The sequence below is a fragment of the Schistocerca serialis genome, chromosome 7, assembly GCF_023864345.2.
Source record: "Schistocerca serialis cubense isolate TAMUIC-IGC-003099 chromosome 7, iqSchSeri2.2, whole genome shotgun sequence".
Lineage (NCBI taxonomy): Eukaryota > Metazoa > Arthropoda > Insecta > Orthoptera > Acrididae > Schistocerca > Schistocerca serialis.
In genome coordinates this window covers 161,089,425-161,106,600 of record NC_064644.1, presented here as the reverse complement: position 1 = coordinate 161,106,600, position 17,176 = coordinate 161,089,425, and the positions used below count along the sequence as shown (strand labels likewise).

General features: G+C 41.2%; 1 protein-coding gene across 1 annotated transcript in view; it reads right to left on the bottom strand.

Annotated features, from left to right (window-relative positions):
- LOC126412450 (ionotropic receptor 93a) overlaps window positions 1-13,821 on the bottom strand; it is a 200,096-nt gene extending 186,275 nt beyond the window's left edge. The window contains exon 1 of the mRNA XM_050082056.1: window positions 13,784-13,821. The gene's annotated coding sequence lies outside the window, so the exon portion shown is untranslated. The remainder of the gene's footprint in view (window positions 1-13,783) is intronic.
- Between the last annotated feature and the right edge of the window lie 3,355 nt (window positions 13,822-17,176).

The window sequence follows — 17,176 nt, the reverse complement described above, 5'->3', positions numbered from 1 at the left end:
TAGAATTGGGGAGAAGAGGAGTTTGTGGCACAACTTGACAAGAAGAAGGGACCGCTTGGTCGGACATGTTCTGAGGCATCAAGGGATCACAAATTTAGCATTGGAGGGCAGTGTGGAGGGTAAAAATCGTAGAGGGAGACCAAGAGATGAATACACTAAGCAGATTCAGAAGGACGTAGGTTGCAGTAAGTACTGGGAGATGAAGAAGCTTGCACAGGATAGAGTAGCATGAAGAGCTGCATCAAACCAGTCTCAGGACTGAAGACAACAACAACAGCATGATATGTCGAAATAATATGTACTGTAAATGAGAGCTTCTGAAGTCGAAGCAGGCCGTCGGAATACACAGGTATACTCACTTGGAGAGCTAGATTTACATTTGTACTACACAAGCCAAATTATAGTGTATGGCTGAGATACTTCTGGTAGCACTATACGAGCGGTGTGGGAAAAATAATGAGACTGGCAACATTGCGAGCGATCTGGCAACTATGAGTTGTTCTACTTGTATACACCGGTGTGTTCATCCCTTCCAGATACTCAGTCCGAGTTTCAGCTCCATATAGCCATCATGTGATTTTTGAGAGCTCCATCAGTGAATTTTTGTCGTGTGTTACGAGAATGGAACAGCGGATTTTAGAGCAACGTTGTGCCATCAAGTTTTGGCTTAAACTTGGGGAATCCCGAAGTGTGACCTCTGAAAAGTTGAAACATGCTTATGGGAAACATTCCTTATAAAGAACTCAAGGGTTTCGCTAGCACAAATCATTTTTTGAAAGGTGACCATGCTGTCTGCCGAACGCTGTTGGCGAGCGGGGTGCACTCAGCCCTTGCGAGGCAAACTGAGGAGCTACTTGATTGAGAAGTAGCCGCTCCGGTCTCGTAAACTGACTTATGGCCGGGAGAGCGGTGTGATGACCACATGCCCCTCCATATCCGCATCCAGTGACGCATGTGGGCTGATGATGACACGGCGGCCGGTTGGTACCGTAGGGCCTTCCAAGGCCTGTTCGGACGGAGTGTAGTTTAGATTTTTTAGACCTTCAGCTTCAAAAACCGACGAAAACGTCGAACTCGTGCTCTTGTGAGATTGTTCCTCCAGGACAAACTGTCGATAGGTGTTTTTCAAAGATGTCTTTTCAATGATCAGGAAAAGGTTGAACCGAGTGAGACCGAACATTTCAGACAAGTGGATGTTGCATCGTGACAACGCCCGACGTCACACGGCCACATACTCATGGAATTTTTGACCTCAAAAGGCATTCCGGTTATTCCGCTGCCCCTCTAGTCATCAGATCTGAGTCCTTGTGACTATTTTCTTTCCCAGAAATTGAAATATGGCTTAAAATGGCGTCATTCTGGGACTCTGGAGAACATTCAAAAGAATGTGACCGACATTTAAAAGGCCTTACCAGCTGAAGTCTTTCAGCGCTGCTACCAAGACTGGGAACAACGACTTCGCCGGTGTGTACCAGCCGAAGGGAAGTATTTTGAAGGGGGAAATATTTGCTGTTTGAAAAAAATTAAAAACTCTGGTGGATAAATCATCAGTCTCATTAGTTTTCTCGCACACCTCGTGCCTTCCTCCTTTCCCTGTTCCATTTGCATAAGAAGAATGGCGCGTGGGAGGAGTGATTGATAAGGCCACTAACTTCCCTGGTATTCTCTTTTCGCGAGATGTGTATGGATGGAAGTAATACTTTGCTCATTTTTCCCCGTGATCCGTAACGCCTCTCTTGTAGCGCCTGCTATTGGAATTTGGTGACCATTTTGGTAACGCTTTCACGCCGAATAAACGATCCCGTAACGAAACGCGGCGCTCTTCGTTGGAGCTTCTGTATCTCTTCTGCTGACCCAACCTTGTAAGGCTTCCAGACTGCTGAACGGAAGTCAAGAATCGGTCGAACAGGCGTTTTGTAAGCGACTTCTTTTATGGGTGAATTACTTATCCTTAAGATACAATCAGATTATGTTGAACTGATTGAAATATCATTATAAGAATATTAAATATTATATGACTATTATATGTACAAGTAATAGAATTTAAATGAAACTGTAGAGCACACACATAATCAACAGGAGAAATACTGCCATTTTTATGTGTTTCACGACTACATTGCACTTAATTTTAACACGGTTTCTTGTTTGTTCGTCCGGTGCAAATTTTGTAATTTATTTTAAACTAAATTCCTCATGAGGCAAAGACTTGGAACTTCCAAACTAGCTCATAACTCGATGTCAGTGCAATCCCGCTTTCGTGTTTGGTGTGTGACAGAGGATACTTGATGTACCACTGCCATTTCCTATTCCACTTGCGAATGTTTCGCCGTAAGAACAGTTGGTGGTAAGTCCCAGTGTGAGCTAGATTCTCTAAAACTTGACTATGAGATGGGTTCGGTTGATAAGACACATTTTGAGACATCAAGGAATCATCAGTTTATTACTGGAAGGAAGTGTGGATGGTAAAACCTGTATGGATATAGAGAGCAGGTTCAAATGACTGTAGGGTGCAGTAGTAATTTGGAGATGAAGAGGCTTACACAGGCTACAGTAGAGTCGAGAAACTGCATCAAACAAGTCTTGGATAGAAGACTGCAACAACATCATTAACAACAACAACATGGGTAGTAGATGGACCGTGGAGCTTGTTTGCTGGATTCCAAGAGATGAGGCTGGAATGACCCTCTAATGGAAGGTCGGTGGATGACGTTAGTCAGTAAGTAGGAGTAACATGGTGCGTAAAGCTGAAGAAAGACCTGTAGAAGACCTTTATCCAGCAGTGACTGCTAATCATGCTGGTAATATAAGATCCTAGTTTTAAATTGTAATAGTGTGCTGTAATTGTATACTTCCACAAAGTAAGATCATATGTCGGACAAAGCCTCAGTCTCAGTTCAATAATAAAGCAGTACGCCATGGCGAAGCAAAACTATGTCATCGCCTTTTTGGCTTTTAAAAATGCTTACAGACCTATCAAGCACTAACCCTATTCTCTACGCTACAAGAATTCGAAGTAGATAACAGACAAATTAGTTTACTTACATAATCTCTCGCGAACACCAAATCGAAACTTAAATTCCATGGCGAAATTTTTGAACCATTTGAAATCAGAACTGGAATCCCATAAGGAGATGGTCTCCCCCTCCCTCTCCTCTTTAACTGCTTTTTCGGAAAATTCATTTGAGAATGGGTGCACTACAAAGAGCTGAACTAAAACAATGCATAACACTAGGCAGAAAACAAGCAGTCGCTGACAAAGATGGAAAATCAGCCATCAACTCCTCGGAAGAGAGAGCAGGCCAACAAATCCCGACATTCAAAACAGAATTGATGTCAAAATAACGAAGGTGCCACCAAATCGTTGAAAATAGATTTGTGAAAAATTGGTAAAGGTGCCACCAAATCGTTGAAAATAGATTTGTGAAAAATTGGTAAAGTCCAAAAATTTAAATACTTCGAAGAAGTCATTCAAATCAGTGGACTGACTAACGAAGGAAACAAAGCCAGACCTCAGGAGATTTCTTATCAACACTCCCGGGACACATACAATACAAAAATCAGTCCCCATTAACGCGAAAAGTAGGCACCATGTAGCTGTTACTAAGAACTTTGTGGGAAAAACATCCCCATACACTCAGCGACAATCAGGAGAAGTGAGGCCAGTTTGTTGGAGATGTAAAAGCGGTGGAGAACAGTATTACGTTGGTGCATAAGTTCGTAGGGTTTTTGTTTTGTATGTTGAGCAGTTTTTATGGTTTATTTTATCGATAGTCACTTTTATTTGTAGTTCACTGTTGTTATTTTGGTTTACAAATTGTCATTTTGTCGTTTGGAGAAAATGAAGTGCCAATTGGAGAAATCAGAATATTTCCGACATATTCTTCTGTTTGAGTTCAATACAGGGGTGACAGCAGCAGAGGTGGATACAGCATGGTAAGAAAATTGACATTAGTAACTCTCCACGTTCAAGAATACCTTCGGGGTTTGATGGAGATAATTTAAACGCAATAATCCACAATGAGCCACAGCAGTGCGCTCGAGAATTGGCAGATGTATGAAGTGTCATAATTCCGCTGTCGTGTGATATTCTCATACAATGGGAAACGTTCAAAAATCAGGTGTTTGGATACCGCATTCTCTAAGCCAAAGTAATGAATCTGCGCCTCAACTTGCTCGTCATCAGTTGCCACGTGAACAACAGAAACCATAGCTATACTGTATCGTTGCTGGTGACGAGAAATGGTGTCCTCATGCAAACATCAGGTAAACAAAGGTTGAGCCCAAAAAAAGCAGCAACATCCCGAACGAGGACCTGAGCGCATCCACAAACAGCGACAGTGTGGTGTACTACGATTTTCTTTCCCCAGATGTAATCATCACTGCCGACATTTGTTGTCAACAACTGAGACATCTTCCAGACGCAGTCCAAGAACAACGACCAGGAAGACTGCGTGAAGTGATGCTACTCCACGCTAACGCCCGCCTGCATTCCGCTAGACCGAGGAAAACACTGTACAGGAGTTGGGTTGGGAAATCATTGCGCACCCACCTTACTCACCTGACCTCGCGTCCTCGGATTTCCACCTTTTACTCTCTGTATCGAACAACAGGAATGGGGGAAAGAAGTACAGTAGAAGAAGAATGGGTAGCTCTGACGGATGAAGTAGTGAAGGCAGCAGAGGATCAAGTAGGTAAAAAGACGAGGGCTACTAGAACTCCTTGGTTAACAGAAGAAATATTGAACTTAATTGAGGAAAGGAGAAAATATAAAAATGCAGTAAATGAAGCAGGCAAAAAAGAATACAAATGTCTCAAAAACGAGATCGACAGGAAGTGCAAATTGGGTAAGCAGGGATGGCTGGAGGACCAATGTAAGGATGTAGAGGCTTATCTCACTAGGGGTAAGATAGATACTGCCTACAGGAAAATTAAAGAGACCTTTGCAGAAAAGAGAACCACTTGTATGAATATCAAGAGCTCAGATGGAAACCCAGTTCTAAGCAAAGAAGGGAAAGCAGAAAGGTGAAGAAGTATATATAGGGTCTATACAAGGGCGATGTACTTGAGGACAATATTATGGAAATGGAAGAGGATGTAGATGAAGATGAAATGGGAGATACAATACCGCGTGAAGAGTTTGACAGAGCACTGAAAGACCTGAGTCGAAACAAGGCCCCGGGAGTAGACAACATTCCATTAGAACTACTGATGGCCTTGGGAGAGCCAGTCCTGACAAAAAACTACCAGCTGGTGAGCAAGATGTATGAGACAGGCGAAATACCCTCAGACTTCAAGAAGAATATAATAATTCCAGTCCCAAAGAAAGCAGGTGCTGACAGATGTGAAAATTACCGAACTATCAGTTTAATAAGTCACAGCTGCAAAATACTAACGCGAATTCTTTACAGGCGAATGGAAAAACTAGTAGAAGCCGACCTCGGGGAAGATCAGTTTGGATTCCGTAGAAATATTGGAACACGTGAGGCAATACTGACCCTACGACTTATCTTAGAAGAAAGATTAAGGAAAGGCAAACCTACGTTTCTCGCATTTGTAGACTTAGAGAAAGCTTTTGACAATGTTACTGGAAGACTCTCTTTCAAATTCTAAAGATGGCAGGGGTAAAATACAGGGAGCGAAAGGCGATTTACAATTTGTACAGAAACCAGATGGCAGTAATAAGAGTCGAGGGGCATGAAAGGGAAGCAGTGGTTGTGAAGGGAGTGAGACAGGGTTGTAGCCTCTTCCCGATGTTATTCAATCTGTATATTGAGCAAGCAGTAAAGGAAACAAGAGAAAAATTCGGAGTAGGTATTAAAATCCATGGAGAAGAAATAAAAACTTTGAGGTTCGCCGATGACATTGTAATTCTGTCAGAGACACCAAAGGACTTGGAAGAGCAGTTGAACGGAATGGATGGTGTCTTGAAGGGAGTGAAACATGGACGATAAATAGTTTGGACAAGAAGAGAATAGAAGCTTTCGAAATGTGGTGCTACAGAAGAATGCTGAAGATTAGATGGGTAGATCACATAACTAATGAGGACGTATTGAACAGAATTAGGGAGAAGAGGGGTATGTGGCACAACTTGAAAAAAAGAAGGGATCGGTTGGTAGGTCATGTTCTGAGGCATCAAGGGATCACAAATTTAGCATTGGAGGGCAGCGTGGAGGGTAAAAATCGTAGAGGGAGACCAAGAGATGAATACACTAAGCAGATTCAGAAGGATGTGGGTTGCAGTAAGTACTGGGAGATGAAGAAGCTTGCACAGGATAGGGTAGCATGGAGAGCTGCATCAAACCAGTCTCAGGACTGAAGACCACAACAACAAACAACATCGAACAGTCGCCAGGGAACTTCCTTTCCGCATGAAAATGCGCTCCGAAAATGGCTCGACGAGTTCTTTACCTCAGAAACACGTGTTGTTACTGTCTCGGACTCGTAAAGATACCCCAGCTTTGGCAGACTGTTGTAGTTAGTGAAGAAGAATTTGTTATTGATGACTAAAGTCTCCGTTTCATGTATCTGTTAACTTATCAAAAATCGCTACGAACTTATGCACCAGTTCAATTAATTAAATAAAAGAATCTTGCAATATTTCAGTAACAGAAAGAACAAAAATTATTGGATTCAAGATACTCATAAACTTAATGGTGTGCTTCCGGGTATTCTGGCGAGGTATTGCCATATTGTGCACAATATTTCGACGACCGACTCAGCCGTTTTCTTGAGGTCCTGCGAGTTGTGCTGTTACGAACACTGGCAATCCGGACTCCAATCAGTCTGCTAAAGTAACTGCACATCTCGCGGGACCTAAAGGAAACGGGTGGGTCACCGTTGAAATGTGCACAAAATGGCAACAACTCGTCAACAATCAGAAGCTCACTGAGAGATCACATACTCAAAAAGAATTATAATAGATGAGCATAATTGAAGAAGATGTTGAAAACACAGAAATATTCTGATCAAAAATAAAAAAGACCTTCAAGATTTTTGGAGAGAAAGAGAGAAAACGTGGTAGAATCTTCGCCTAGGGACAAAAACAGCTGCACAGTGATAGAATGAAAAAATACTGGAAAGATACGAAGAACCTCATTCGAAAAAACAACTGCTCGGAGTAACTCAGTCCTCAGTTGGCTCTATTCAACGCAAGAAGAAGTAGTTTAGTGAGTACAGGGCGAATAACTTGAAACTTCCGCCCATTTTTTTTCTTTAACGATTTTCGGCAATAATATTATGCATAGGAGCAGATGACTTTGTTGATTTTGTAACATGGAAAAACCGCACAACAGTTGTTTAATACACAATATTTTATTGTGCACAAGATTGGTTTCGGAACACTTAAATTTCCACCATCTTGTGCAAATTGTACGAGGGCTATTCGGAAAGTAAGGAATGATAGGTCGCGAAATAGAAACTGTTTTATTTGCAACGGTTAGCTACACCTTCCAGTTACTTCTCTACACAGTCGCCGCTCAGATTTAGACATCTGTCGTAGCGTTGTACCAACTTATCAACTCCTTCGTTATAGAAGACAGCCGCCAGTGCTTTTCGACAATTTTCTACTCTGGACTGCAGCTCGTTGTCGGTGTCAAAATATTGTCTTCATAACCAGCGGTTAGTTTGAGCAGACATGACCCTCAGGGGTAGCCGATTACGGGCTGTATTATGGGTGATCAAACACTTCCCATCGAAAACGCTGCGGGAGCATCTTCATTGCCCCTTCAGAGTGCGGTCGAGAATTGTCGTGTAGAACGAACCGCATGACAGTTATGTTATGTGGATTGTGTAGCTTCAAGCGAAATATTTCGCCAGGCCCTCATACTTGGCGGGAGACGCTAATTTGTAGCCATCTTTACGTTCTCACTGTGAGCTCAGAACTGAAGAGAGCGACATGATGCGATCGATGGACATACTAGACACAGTGCCCAACTCATCTGTGCAAAGTTTCATCGGATTTTCACAGTATTTTCCATTTCGCGACCGATCGTTCCTTACTTTCCGAATAACCCACATAATAATGCAAATATTGTGTTCATGACAACAGGAGTGACTTCTGGTGTCGAGTCCTAATGTCAACTTTTTAGGATTTTTCTAGGTCCCTTTTATCCTTCTGACATGGTACCTTTGGTTCCATGACAACAGTGGAGTGAGGATGACTTCAGGTGGTTAAATGATTTTATTTGTAAGTAACGTCCTGTTCTCTCTTTTAATTTTTTAAATTCATTTTAGAAAGTTTAGCCGCATAGTTCCTTATCTGAGATTTCAGATCTGAGGATCCCCTCCCAAGCCGTGTGACACAATACGTTGATTACTACGGTTTACATCACATGATGGAACTTTAAGTGTTCCGAACCTCTCGTGTACACAATAAAAAACTGCATTAAGCAACTGTTGTGCGGTTTCTTCATTTTACAAAGCGGACTTACAGAGTTGCCGCTGCCTCATAAGAAGAAATCTCTGTAACTTCGTTGTGTGGTTAATACTTTTAACTCCTACATCAACCGACATATTTATGCAAAAAGTCAGCTGAATGTGCTAAGAACTGTAAGGCAAAACGGCCGGAATTGCCTATTTGTTACAAACATTGTTCTCATGCGAGACTCCCCTTTAGAGTGTTTCCACAAAAGCCGTTTACCTAAACATGAGTATTAAACTGTCTCAAACTTATTTGCGACACTCTTTTTCGCAACAGCCGGCACATTGTATGTAAGACACATTTTATTCAAATTTTTATTAGGTTTTGAATTATATGCGTTTATTTTATGTGATTACTGTAATTGTATTTTGCTCTTTTCGTGTAATGGCTAATGAGAGAATGTGTGACGCCTTTTAAGCCGGGTCGCTCTGCCTAAATCTGTAACGCACCAAAGACTATCGTCCTTCCGAGCAACGATCACATATTGTCCCCGCTTTCCCCTTGAGTCTTCGATCTTAAATTCTGTAACTTTGTTTATGAAATTAGTTTAGGATGGAGTCAAGCCCTATCAAAAAGGCTTGCACATTCAAATGTATAGAGCTTATAACATCGATAAATACTCACGGAATATTGGAAGATAACGAAATTCCTGCTCTGGAGCTGCATGTGTTAAATTTTGTGGAGAAGATGAAAATTAATTTTATCTAAAAAATATATTTCAATTTTTATTATCCGCTGAAGGGTGGAGAGTAGTTCATGGCAAGTACCATAAAAGATTGGTAAATTATTCATACACGACAATTTCAATTTGATTTTATATTTTCGAACAATATGTAGGGGTTCCGTGCAGCTCAGCGGTGATTTAATGGACACCATTTCAACAGATAATTCGTAGTTGCTAGTCCTGCTCTGCGCATCTTATTATCTTTTCCTTCTCACTCTCTAGAAAGCCGAACCTGCAATCTAAATTGGAAATTAATATTATTAGCCAATGAAAAATTTTGATACACAATAGATAATATAGGAGCTTGAGTGTGATACTTTGCTCTCTGAATTGTTATGTGGTATTCAACAAGCTTGGAGGAGATGAAAATGTAACACTTAAGAAACTACAAAACGATTGCACACCACAGTCCATACACAAATATGAAAAGATTTTGGTACGTCCCTTTTGATATGTTAGAACAGGGCTTCCCAATCTTTTCAGCTGGCGGACCCCTTCTTCAGTCGAAAATCCATGGCGGACCCCTAGTCAGTCAAGAGCACAGCAACTTTAAATTTCAGAGCGAAACCCATGGGAACTGAAAGCTGAAAGCTCCTTAATGCAAGTGCCATGTTCCCAATGACCCCTCCGCCCAATCTCCCCCCCCCCCCCCATTCCCTCCCCCCCCCCCCCCCCCCGCCCGCCGAAGTATCAATAGTCTTTGGTTTAGAGATGAAAGAAAACAACTTGAAATTTACGATCCAATTTGAATTACCACTGTATCCGGACACTTACTAGTGGATTTACTCCCTTTGTTCAACACACTATAACCTGATTAAAATTACTTGGTAATTGACATTTCACACGTTGGAGCTGCCTTCCTCCAAGAGCAATCAACGTCACGTCCAAATTTTTTGCTGTTGACAAGCTGCCGCTTGTGGTCTGTTCACTTCCACTGGTTGGCTGCTGTTGTGTAAGGAGCATACATATTTCGTAACAGCCGTGTGTGTGTGTGTGTGTGTGTGTGTGTGTGTGTGTGTGTGTGTGTGTGTGTGTCTCGGAGGACTCGAACCTCCGGCGGGAGTGGCCGCGCAATCCATGACGACATGGCGCCTAAGACTGCTCGGCCATTCCGCGCGGCTGTGGAGAAAAGAGCAAACCCATGATTCGGGACGCAAACACATCATGAAAGGAAAGAGGCCAAGGAATTGCCTTTAAAGGACTATTGTGATATCTGTTGTGCAATGTGTGGGAATACATTCACCCAGTTTACATGCGTTTCCAAAAGCGGATTTCGTAAGCTGATGTCCCAGTTCCGCTTTTGGTTGATAAGGTAAACACTTCAAAATCGATTCTGGAAATCTGCTTCTATAAAGCCGTTTTCCAGTTCCACAATGTAAACAGCTAAGAAATTCTAGTTATTTTTACGTCTTTGCGTATCTACTGAATGGCAGCTGTCAGTCCATAGCCGGCAGCTAGCAGGTGGCTTTGCAACAGTGTACTGACAGTTGGTAGCTGGCAAGTGGCAGGTGGCGTGGCAACAATCAAAAATATACTTATGAAATAGGTAGTGCACTGACAAAGCAAGTTTAACATTTAACGATGCCTGGGGCAGCATACGTGCCAGCGAGCGCTGTGATTGGTCGACAAAGATCGCTCCGCGCATGCATAACAGGTTTCAGCGCATCTAGCGCCGTGAGCCGGCGCACAAACGACCCCCGTATTGTTGCGAAACAGTTGATCAGAGAAGCCGCATTCTCCTGCACTAAACTGTGTATGCGTTCTCACCTAGGACCCGCAAAGGCTGCTTGGGAATACGACCTGAAGTAAAAGTACACATGTTTTTCACACGAAAAATAAAATAATGATGAAGTTGATTTTCACGTTTTTATTCACTAATTTTACTCATTATTTTACACGATTTGGTGAAAGGTGGCCGCGGACCCCTAGAAAGAGCCGGCGGACCCCTAAGGAGTCCGCGGACCACACGTTGGGAAGCCCTGTGTTAGAAGATAGTTCCATTTACAACATAGACCAATAGGAAACACACTTTGTCTTAGCATATTTTCATTGTATATAACAATGGAGCGATGCTTGATAGCTCGACTTGCAATAATAGATTCAGGACGTCATACTTTGAAGCTGTAGCACATTTCTCATACATTATGCGAAAAGTTTCAACGCCAACAGCGAGGAACGTTATATCGCTGTACTAGCCTTTTTGAGAGCTTTCGAATGCCGATAAAAAAAAATATTCTATCCATTTTAAAATATCATTGTTGTTTCAACATCTCAGTTGCACAAGAGTAGGGGATTATTAACACGTGCAACAAAATTACATGCCACTCTACCAACTACCATTGGCCTATGACCTCGTTTAGAAGTGTTGAACCACTCACGACGTAAAAGGGTGCAAGTGTTAAGTGATTCACGCTATATACTGTACGTAATTTATTATTGTTATTAGCGTGTATTCATCATTAATGTAAAAGATCTTGTGTTATCTATGCCAATATATAAATTGGAAGAGTTGTTAGGAAAAATCTCGAGAAGGTCTTCACCGATTTACTACAAATTGTTACAGATACTGTAATAAACATTCGGACGGACATAGGCTACACATTTTTAAACAACAATAGATAGGTATTTTTTAAACCGTCTGCAAAAAAGAAAGTGCTGTGTTGCAAAAATGTGTGCTGTTACATTTTCTGTATTAAATTCAGTTCTAATTACAGTATCTTAAATCGAATGGGTAAATCAGTTGGAATCATTGGTTTACGGAGTATGAGAAAGATCTCTCCAGTTGGATGTGTTGGTACAATAGCTTTAACGATGTTAGTTCACACAGTTTTGACCTGCGAACGCGTGACATTACAAAGTTACAGACGATTCAGATCGCATGAGAGTATCCCAATTGTAGGCCGGTATGCCACAGTTACAACTTACATAATATTCAGAACTCTTGTTAAAACTGATTGCGAGAACGAAAAGAAATCAGCACAATGTTGTGAACACAACTTTTGTTTAAAACCACACATACAGAGAAACAATTTATCTAATGGTTTACACGCCCTGCTATCCTAATTAAAACTGACTGCAAGAAAGAAAAGAAAACAGCACATTTTCATAGTACTGCACACCGTTTTCAGTATCGAAGCTGGTTTAAACAGAAAAACTGTACATTGTAATTTAAAAGGGTATAAGCCTCTGTTCGTCCGAATGTTTATTAGAATATCATGTGAAAAAATGGAGTAAGTCTGTCAAGAACATTTCGAGATGTTTTTCGTTCATATTCTATACGATTTTTATTATAATTTCGAATACCATATGTTCAAAGCAGGCGAAGTTGCAGCGAGGCGCTGAAATTTGGTCCTGACACAATTCCCAGGTTTACCCCAGATTATGACGTAAATATAACTAATTCCCATACGTATTTAGCAACTGGAAACATTACCGAGTTCGGTAGTATTTTATGTTAGGAGAAGTTTTGAAAAACGTCTGTTAGATGTAAGAGAAGATCCTACGCCTCTGTTCTTCGGCATGAAAGTGGATAAAGTATTAACAGCACCAAATTTATCGAATATGCAATACATAAATACTCTATCATACGAGCACGTAACTGAGGGTCAGATCACAGATCCGTTGGTCTTCATTCGTTGTTGGTCTCAGCTGTTTTATTTGCCGCTTTACAGGATATCCAGCAGCGGAAATAAGTGCGTAGGCGGAAAGAGTGAAGCGGCCCTATGCTCCCTTCGAACTCCTAGTTAAACAACATCGTGGTAGTCACCATAACAAGGTACGCGAGACTGTTTATACATCGGGTCAAGGCACGGACATATCACGACAAATAAGCAAAGATCTGGGAAATAGCTGAATGTTAATTTTACTTTTTCATGTAACGCCTAGATTACGTCTATGGTGGTGATCACGAAGAGATAGCGCTGCCTAATGTTTAATGCTATTTATAAACACACTATCTAAATACAAATCAAAGATATAAGATTTAAGTTGCAATGGGGCCTACAGTAGCAGTAATTTTTTTGAGTGAATATAGTCTGTCACACTGGCTGTCGTAATTTGGATTAGAAAACGCATTTATTTTGTCTTTTTCACTAGAGCTCAATTTCGGACGTGCAGCCATTTTCAAGTGTGTGGCATAGTCCGTCAAACAGACGTATTTGAGTTAGCGTCAAAACGTTCGGACATTGTTAAAATGCTGTTGGACACATGGACTTTAACATGACACCAAGTGTTTCTTGAAAAGCTGAATTATACTTGCAAGGTATTTTGCGTCACAGCTATTCAAGAGACGCTACGTATCATGTTGTTCATTTTAAAATCCGGACAATTGACTGTAATATCTACATTCGACGAGTTGTACCAAACACATAAAAATGCCTACACTGTTTAAACTGTGCAATGTTGAAAAAGACAAATTGAAACGCATATTCTAATTCAAGTAACGACACCCTGTGCTGCAGGTAATCGTCATTCAAAATGATAAGAGTACATGAGTCACTGAGGAAGCGCCGATGTCACCGTCTCACCAATTACGTTCTCCTATAAGCCGGCATGTTACCAATGAGAAACAGCAAAGCATTGTACACAGCATTATGGGAGAGAGAAACGTAGGCAGCGACAGGCAGTAAGTATTGCGTTACCTGCTGGCGTTGCGTCGAGTGCTGGCGCTACTTTGGCCTCTGCGAAGCTTCTGGCGCCTGCCGCAGCGGCAACCTGCCATGCGGGCATGCGCTATTCTGCCACCGCTCCGCCCCTTCCACCACACCCAGTGGACTCAACTCGTCATTAACTCACAATGGTGAGCGGCACTTGTTTCTCTTTGCACGACATTTGCACCCACTAACTTCAACAAGAATGCCATCTAGTTTTTAACCGGTAATCTTAGTCAGTTCTCACCATTAAAATTGCAACACTGGGTTGCAAAGCAGGTAACGAAATTTTACTTATTGTGTGCATTCATAAGAGTGGGAACAACGCATGATTAAACTCTCAGGTGATGTGTGAGTACACAGAGTGCGAAATTTAGTACACATAGTTGTCATCCGAAATGGTTGGAATCTGGCAGCAACATAGAATGTGGAGTGGAAATGGTTGGGATTGTGGAGCCTAAATACATTTTAATAGTAACACAAAATATTGTCAACCGCCTCTCACAGTTACCAATTTCAAGAAAAGCAAGACCAAAACGTATATATAGGATGAACTAGAACTCCACCGACAAACTTTGTGAGGTGGTAGAATGGACCAAAACAAGAAAAAATGTCGAATAGACAAGGACTCTAAAATGCGTACCTTAAGAGCTATGAGAACTTGTTCACTTTCGCTGCTGCGAGACACACCTCTTCTACTGAAAGCTCTTTGCTTTCCATATTTTCGGAAGTGGTAGTGTGGACCAAAACTCGAAAACAGTGTCCAGTGGACATGGGCTCTAAAGTACCTACCTGAAGACGTATGAGTAGTTACTCCCCTTTGCTGCTGGGAAACACATCTCTTCTAATGAACAAGTGCTCGTAATTCTTAAGGTATACATTTTAGAGCTCATGTTTATTGGACCTTTTTTCTTGTGTAGGTCCGTACTACCTCCTCCCGAACTATGGAGAGCAAAGACCTTGCAGTGAAGACATGTGTTTCACAGTTTCGAAGATGAAAATGTTATCATTAGTGGTCCTAAGGTATGTATTTCAGAGCCCATGTTTACTACACATTTTTCCTTGTTTTGATTCATCTCTGAAACTTTGTTGCTGGAGTTCTGGTTCCCACTGTATATCCAAATAACACTTCGTGAAACCATTATCATAATAAATAATCCCACATTTATAGCGAAAATCTTAACTGATTACTTTGTAATAAAATACTCCACTCACTAGGAGGAAACTTTCCGTGTATAGACAAACTGTCCGTACCTTAGATTAAATTAACAAAAATAAAGCTCACATATTACAAACGATCATTGACGTAACGAAATCATCCAAAGAAATGGATCAAACCCTGAAGAACTGAAATAACTTTAAATTCATAACATTGCCTTTGCAAATGATACTTACATCACACAGAAGAAATTAATCCAAGATGCAAGCGCATAGACCAGGCACACAGAGTTTACTGCTGACGGTATCTGTTACCAAACCTAAAGTACATTTTCATTATAGGCACATGTTAACCAACATTATGGAATAATGTGAAACAGGAGGCTCATAAAAAATAAAGAAACAGAACAGCTAAATACTAATTTGCCACAGAACTTCCAAAACGTATACGTTGTACCGATACAGTCTAATGTGACCTACGTAACTCTCTTAGCTCTAGAGCTTGGGCAACTTTCAGTGAGTAAGCAGTCAACAGTATAGCACGCAGAGTCGAAACCAAATGGACACAGACTTCAAACAAATCTCAAGCTGTCAACAGTATAGCACGCAGAGTCGAAACCAAATGGGCACAGGCTTCAAACAAATCTCAGTGAGACTCCAAGAGATATCCTAAATACCACTAAAAGGTTGCTATTAGACGCTGAAAGGCATGTTTAATATATCCCTCGTAAGTCTTAGTAATCGTTATAATAAAAGCAGATGGTTGACTATTTTACAATCGGGAAATACTACAAGAGCTGCAGCGGGAGTGGAAGTAACTTTAATTAGCTTTGAATTGAGATCTTATTTTAGTAAACTCCCTTTGTAGCTGGGTCTGCAGGTATTACCATTATTTTTCCTAATGCGATGAAGTCAGGCGCACACGCGTCAGGTGCGCGTAGGAGAGCGATAAGTTGGGTGATGGTCGACCGTCTTAAAATGTAGTATCATGCGATAAAATAAGTCGCATTACACACCAAGAATGATCAGACTTCGAATAACTAACAATTTAGACTCCCAGTTTTTTGAGAAACGATGCAAATATGCATATGGTAATATGCAGCTGGCGCGTAATCATATTATAACATAACCGAACTTAACGCTTCCCAACGGAATAAAGTTGCTGAAACACAAAATACACACTTATAAAGACAACTGATGATACATGAGGTGCATATTCAGCGACTGAAAAATAAGGTTATTATTAACAATTAGCTTAAGAGCACAGATATGGAGGTCTTACATGTAAGAAGACAGATGATAGAGTGATAAGTCTAAAGAACACCATTTGTTTCATAAAAATGCGCAATCAACTCATTGATATTATTACATCGATATCAAAGATACGAGGGCTATTCGGAAAGTAAGGAACGACAGGTCGCGAAATGGAAACCACAGTGAAAATCAAAACTATATTATTTGCAACGGTTAGCTACACCTTCCAGCTACTTCTCTACACAGTTCGCCGCTCAGACTTAGACATTTGTCGTAGCGTTGTACCAACTTTTCAATTCCCTCGTTATAGAAGACAGCCACCAGTGCTTTTCGACAATTTTCTACTCTGGACTGCAGATCGTTGTCTGTGTCAAAATATTGTCTTCATAACCAGCGGTTAGTTTGAGCAGACATGACCCTCAGGGGTAGCCGATTACGGGCTGTATTATGGGTGATCAAACACTTCCCATCGAAAACGCTGCGGGAGCATCTTCATTGCCCCTTCAGAGTGCGGCCGGGAATTGTCGTGTAGAACGAACCGCATGACAGTTATGTTATGTGGATTGTGTAGCTTCAAGCGAAATACTTCGCCAGGCCCTCATACTTGGCGGGAGACGCTAATTTGTAGCCATCTTTACGTTCTCACTGTGAGCTCAGAACTGAAAAGAACGACAGGATGCGGTCGACGGGCGTACCAGACACAGTGCCCAACCCATCTGTCCGAAGCTTCATCAGATTTTCACTGTATTTTCCATTTCACGACCGATCGTTACTTACTGTCCGAATAACTCTCGAATTTCTGAACAGTACTTAACTGAATCATCAAAATTAATCTTATACGTGAACAGGGCAACAACGTAACACCCTCCATAACGAGGTAGGTCAAGGCAACATGCAATCAATCGCTATCTTATTGAAAAATGTTATATTTATTTAAAAATCTAATTGCTGAATACAATAACACAAAACATT